We start from the raw sequence: 6,828 nt of genomic DNA on the forward strand, positions 1-6,828 counted from the left end.
AAAGTGCACAGAAAAGCAGTAAAAACTGCTTTTCTGTGCACCCTCCGACTTAATATCATGGCGATATTAAGTCGGAGGTCCTGAAGGGGAAAAAAAGGGGAAAAAAAAAGAAAAAAATTTTTTGAAGTCTGCTGTCGGGTCGAAAACTGGACACTCAATTTTGCCGGCGTCCGGTTTCAGAGTCCGTGGCTGTCAGTGGGCTCGAGAACCGACGCTGGCAAAATTGAGCGTTGGCTGTCAAACCCACTGACAGCCTCCTTTTGCCTGTTTCTACCGCCGGGCCTCATTTAAATACTGAATCGCATGCACAGGCAAGTGGCCTGTGCGCACGCCTGGAGAGCGGGCATTCGCCCGCTCTCCCGCGGACTTTACTGAATCGGCCTGAAAGTGAACCAACAACTTTACCAGCAGCAGGACTTTGAATACTCCTTTCTTTATGGATAACAAGGACTGTTGGAGAATCAGTATGAATGTTGTAGGGGAAAAAGTTTGTTGGCACATTTTCTAGATAAACTTTTTCTCTTAATGTTTGTATTATGTTGCATTGATAAAATTTTAATTAAATCTTGGTTAGGTACTATTTGACAGTAAATGTTCTACTATAGGAATTTATCAAGCGCTAAACTTTTTTTTTTTTTTTTTTTTCCTCAGGTCCTTCAGTCTAGGAGACAATGAGGGAGCCTCTGCACCCAGGGAAAATGTTACCCTTTACTGGGGGGAAGGGTGAACCAGTAGGGAATACAGTACAATCCCAACCCTACTGGGAGGGGCGGGAGGGAGGTGTTGCCGTCACTGTATTAAGTCGATGTTGGGAAACGTTTTAACATCTGGAGCCTTTGTGGGTGGAAATCTGTCTTCTTACAACTCTGCACTGGATGTGAAGATGCAAAAAAGAGATTCAATTCACCACAGCACATTCTGGAAAATAACAGGGAATTGTTCCTAAAAAGAACTGTGTAATTGAAATATAGGGATAAAGTGTGAGGGGAAATTCTTTAGCACATAATAAAGGAAACCTTAAGAATGGGGGTTACAAACAGTAAAAGGCATTATTTTAAAGCAAGGGTTTTCTGTGTGTCTTCCCTCTGATGGGATTTCTAGGTATTTGCATGTTAATGAAGAACTACACAAATGAAGTTAGTACAGTTAAAAATGCAACTTGCTACCCAAAGTAAAAGCAGCCACATGCAATCTGTTAGATACCCAAAAAAGTTACAAAAATCAATTACAAAAAGAAGCACCCAGCAAGATGCCAGTCTTATCTTTTTGGCATATCCAGCTAAAGATTTACATCTTAGTTTACATTAAAACATTAATATAGTGGAAATGATTTGGTTGATATAGTGTATTAAACATTTAATTTTCTAGACCAAGGCATCCTTGTTAATGTGCAGTACAGGATTTGGGCATGTGTTCTGGCTCATAGTGGTTGAAAGTAACTAAAGTTAGTGGGTAAGTAAGCATGCTTGCATCACATAGAGTGAGATTGGTAGTCATGTTACCTATGTTGCGCCAGTTTTGTGTTGCAGTTTACCAATTACTATAGCCCTGCATTAAAATACCTTTTAAGTTTCTGTGGATTTTATTTTTGTTGAGACTATAGAGTACTGTAGATTACAGATAGGCCTTGAAATCTTTTTAGGATCTGTTAGAAATAAGATTGATATTGTATTGTGTGTAACCTGCACAATGTGGAAAGCTGATATTCCTGTGCAAAATCTTTGCCTCTGTGCTGTCAGTGTGATGTGCTTTCTGCATGGTTATATACTATTGATTTTATCAAGATCTCTGACTAAGTTACATGGTAAAGATCAGTTAAAGGCTGCTTAAATGTTAGTTGGCACGTAAAGACAATTGTAGAAGATGACGACATGATTGATATATTTCAGTGTTTATTCCCACTCAACATATTGCCTTCTATGCTTCTTTTTTTGTTCAAAGCATGATCTTAAGAGACGCTAATGGATGTACAGCAGGGTACCTACAGTGTATTGGTGCATGTTGGTGGCCCTTTGTGCCCTAGTTTGTTGCAGATGGGTGCAAGTAAAAAGCTGCAAAAGGAGTTAGTTTGGATCCCTCTTCATTTCATTTGTTTAGCTTTTCTGTTGCTTTCTCTACTTGTATTCCTGTGAATAAATCCATGTTAATTTAACCTTTTACTTTTCCTTCCATGTGTATTTTCTTATGTACTGTGAATGTGAAACCCTAACTGGTACACTTGATTTTGTGTCCACATGACCCGTGCAAGTCTTCAGTTTAGATGACTAAAAGTTATCCCATGATGAAAATGGAAAGAATAGAGCTCTGCTGGTCAGAGGTGATAGCTTCCCATTATTCCATCGTGACACATTTAACATGAGAAGCAAAGTTAAGCCATAACTTTTTAAAAAAAAAAATAGTATACATTTCTCAGTTTTGTTTTGCAGAATAAACCATGACTAGGAAGTTTATTTTATAAACTTGTTCTTTTCTGTACATGGTTTTATTCTTCAGGAAAACATTGAATGATACAACCATTTTGAGCCATACATCAGAATTTAATGTGATGCAGCATGCTTTGAAAATGCATGCAGAATTTCACACATTCCTACTTATTTTGCCTTTTCCTAATTGGGTGGGTGGATTTTAGCATGCACAAAGGTAGCTGTTTACTGTTCCATATTAAACGAAATTCAGTGATGGCAGTAGGTGGGGGTCATCTAATCCAAAGTATTTGTGACATTTGCTTTCAAATCTCTGCTAAATTTCATGAATTAATTCCTCCTAGCTAATAATTATAGCCCATATCCAGGTTTTTTGGGGAAGGGGAGAGTTAGGTTGTCATTTTTCTAAACAAAACTATAAATTGCTAATAACTTGATGTAAAGATCTCAATCCATTAATTTCTCTGTAGCTAATACACTATGAGAAGTTTCTCACTGAAATGACTGACAAACTATGGGAAAATTTCCTAACGTGGTTAATAGTCATGATTATAGTGCAGGGTTATTCATATCTAGATAGTTCTTTTGAACAGATAGTTACAAGAAGGCACATTAAATAAATGATTTATTAAAAATTTCCCCCTCAAAATTCATCTGTATTTATCTAAATATATGTATATACGTAAGTAATTCTGTTTAAATGGGCACTAATTGGCCTGGTTAGAAACTCAGAAAATAACATTCAAAATACAATGCAAAGTAAATTAATGCTGAGTGAGAATAAATTCAATTTGACATTTGTGATTTCTCTTGAAAATTAGTTACACTGTGCATAAGAAGAATGTTTCACACAAGGCTGTGCAGATCCTATTTGTCTAATAAAATTTAAGGAAGCATTCTGATTCAGCATTAATAGTTGTAATAGATTAGTGCGTCATGGGATATACAAAACATCTTAACTCTTGTGGTATAGTCTTGACGGTTTTGAATGTTGACTGAATGTGTATAGAATTGTGTGTGTTGTCCTGTTACATTCCAGTGTTTCTGCCTCTTGGCATGCTAAATGCACGGCTTAATTTGTCTGCTCCTTACACACTGAATAAAGTGCTGTTAGTGTGCTCAACTACAGAAATAGCCGCTGCTAAGTGATGTAGAATTTCTACTTGAATATTTGTATGTTGTAGGAACCTCAGGAGGTCTGTGTTTACTGTTTTATGTATGCCTTCTTTTTCCTGTTTGAGCTTCCCTTTTTGAAGGATTCTAACAAGAACAAAAACTGCCGATCAACCTAAGTTGGTAACAGAAAGTGTATTTAAATCAATCTGAATGTATCTTTGGCAGTTCAGGGGACATTTTATTACAGTTTGTAAAAGTAAAGTTTTAATGCCATATTCATTATGCATTCAGGAGAGGAGTCTGTTTATCTGGTCTTTGTAAAATTCAGATGATTAACAGTTTCTTTTGGAATGCTTTTTGGGATTGGTTATTTGGAGAAGAAATTTTCTAAGAAATTAATTTTATTGGTGCTATTGCACTTAGTTTGCAGATTTGAGCTTATTTTAGAAGGGTGAATTTAAAATTAACAGCAGGAATGCTGTAATATAAAAGTGAATTGGGGTTATGTTCTAGCATACAACATGAACTCACACTGATTGGTGGCAGACTCTTCTCCTCCTGCAGCCATCTTTGTACCTAAGCTGCATATACTGTGAGACAGAATCATACTTAAAGTGGCTCTCCTGAAATATTGCCTTGCTAGCCAGATATGAAATACTCAGATACACCGTAGTTTATCTCAGGTGACTAAACTTGTGTGCACCCTCTCCAGACCCCTTATTGTGTTTGAAACACATGCTTATAAAGCACATGTGATTTCCATTTTTAAGATGTATTTTCATATTTTGTAGTATATCTTAAAATTCTATAATTCAAATAAACTTTTCACTGTGGAATAATTTTTGCATCATACTAAAGACCTATTTTATTCATATTGAATGTATTAACAAATAGATGCAAAATTGCTCTTCCCTAGAGAAGATTATATACACGTTACTGCAGCATGAATTTTTCCTTTAAACTGTGCTTTCCATTTATTTTCAATATTACTCCTAGTTCTTTTCAAAAAATAAAAATAATCATATAACACATAGTATTAACTGTCTCTGAATATTTTACTTACTAAATGTAAGTTGTACAACTTAAGGATATGTATTGTCTGTGTTCTGAAAGATGGTGCAGGTGGGATTTAATTAGTTGTAGTTAATATTCAGATCTTATGGACACTGTATTGTGATATTTCACTTTGCATGACATTGTTATGGACTTGGACATAGCTACATTAGAATCATTATATATTAGATATTTTGACAAGTTAGAAGTTGAAGTTCTTGCCTTAGCTATAGTGAGATTTACCTGGACACTCCACTGTTTTTCTAGGATGTTATAATAGGTTCCTGTTCTTCCGCTTATCTGTTGAGCAAGTCTATTTTGAATTACATTACAAGAAAACTGTAAGTGATGGTACATTGTGGCTTGCATTGTAGATTGTTTTCAAGTGAAAGCAAGTAGAATCCACAGGACCTGAATATATGCATTATTTCAGGGGAGGTAGGTTAAAGAGAAACTCCCATGTTCCTTGTGCTGAGCAGTGCACTTCTGATCAAGCCAAGCCTGCTTGCAAGCCAGGGAATAGTAATGAACTTTCAGGCGCCACTTCCCCCTTCCCTTTTTTTCACACACCATTCATACCTTTCCTTGATGCCAAGTTGACAGGTATTTCTTTAAATGTAGGGTTAGTTTCTTCTTTAGGGATGGGAGGGTAATAGCAACATTGGAATAGATAGCCATTATTGATTTTGTAAAAATCTTGCACTGTGATTAGACAATACTGCATAATTTGGTTTACGCGACAGCAGGAAGCTATTTTAGTTTAATTGAGGCATATTGCCAGGAGAAATGGGTAGAACTTTGTAAGCCACTGAAACATTTGAATTCTGACCCTGTGTTTAAATAGGATATAGTAGTATAGCAGCTTAGAATTTGCCAAAAATGACTGGATCTTTCTGCTGACAACTTAGGTTGGATGAGTTTTTTTTGCTTGAAAGCTTTAATTCTAATGTTTCTTTACCTGCCACAATGTTAGAATGTTTCCTTCAAACATGTACTTCTGCAACCTCTCAAGCAGTACTAAATTGAGTGATATTTCTTGAAGTCTGCCTCTGTGGTAACAAAACTTCATTTTAAATAGAATATGGTTTTAATTTTTGATAAGCTGCTGAATTTTAAATAGATTTTTGGGGCCACCAAATATTTTGGATCATGCAGAGAATATATATTGTACTGTAGTAATTTTGTATTTACATTTGTATGATGTGACATAATAGATGTGAATGTTAATCACTGCTTGACTATGTTAATAAAGTTCTTTAAATAAAGTTTCAGTGAGTTTTTTTTAAGTAACATGAGCTCAATTTACATCTTACAGTAAACATTTTTGTATAGTAATATAGTAAACTTGTTTAAACAGATGGAGGGCCATGGTTTATTTGACAGCTTGTAAGTCTTTCAAGAGCTCTCTGTACCCCATTCTCCAATTGACTTTTTTCTGTAGTGTATAATTTTAAAATTCCATTACTGGTTTTTCTGCATGTGATATTTATGAATCTCTTCAAAAGTGCATCCACCAAGAAAGTGATTTCTGATTGCTTCCTGTAAAACAAATACATGTTTATAGATCCTCTAAATTTGAATTGACATATTAGATTGCATGCATAACATTCTATAACTTGCAGTGTACAAAATTTAATCTCTATTTTTTTTCTGCTTATACAACACTGAAATTTTCCCATGTCCACACATTTTCATTTAGATAGCTACAATTTTTGTTTTATATATTAAAATTTTTCTAAAGAAAAACTTCTTGATTTATGTCATTGGTCATTTACATAAGTGTGAGAGATTCCTCTGCACCGGGGTATGTCTGCAAGGGACTCTCTAGGCGTATTGACTGCAACTATTGCAGTGCTGTTCCTATACTTAATGCATTAAGGACATAGTAGATACTCATACACACACTAAAGATGTCAGCTTCATCTCCAAGAACTTAGTCACTATTGCTCACTCATTCAGGTTGTTTTCAAAACCTGGGCCTCAATTCCCTCACCAGATTTTTTCCTGTCCGAAGCAGCTAGTGGCAGTCAGATATTTCACTTGTAGGCAAAGAGCCCACCATTGATAGTTTTAGCCCAGTATTCTCTGGTCCTTAAGGTTTTCTGACAGCTTAAGAGCTTTCGCCTCAGTTCTGCTGTTTTGTTTTTTGTTTTGTTGTTTGTCATTCTGGGAAGCATGGCAAAAATCTTGACTCTCACATCAATATGGCTTTGACTTCCCTAAACCACTAAGCATT

General features: G+C 35.6%; 1 protein-coding gene across 1 annotated transcript in view; it reads left to right on the top strand.

Annotated features, from left to right (window-relative positions):
- The window catches only part of TNPO1 (transportin 1), a 685,264-nt gene extending 679,407 nt beyond the window's left edge, over nucleotides 1-5,857 (top strand). Inside the window, 1 exon segment of the mRNA XM_029574697.1 lies at nucleotides 652-5,857. The gene's annotated coding sequence lies outside the window, so the exon portion shown is untranslated.
- The last annotated feature ends 971 nt before the right edge of the window (nucleotides 5,858-6,828 follow it).

The sequence above is a fragment of the Rhinatrema bivittatum genome, chromosome 1, assembly GCF_901001135.1.
Source record: "Rhinatrema bivittatum chromosome 1, aRhiBiv1.1, whole genome shotgun sequence".
Lineage (NCBI taxonomy): Eukaryota > Metazoa > Chordata > Amphibia > Gymnophiona > Rhinatrematidae > Rhinatrema > Rhinatrema bivittatum.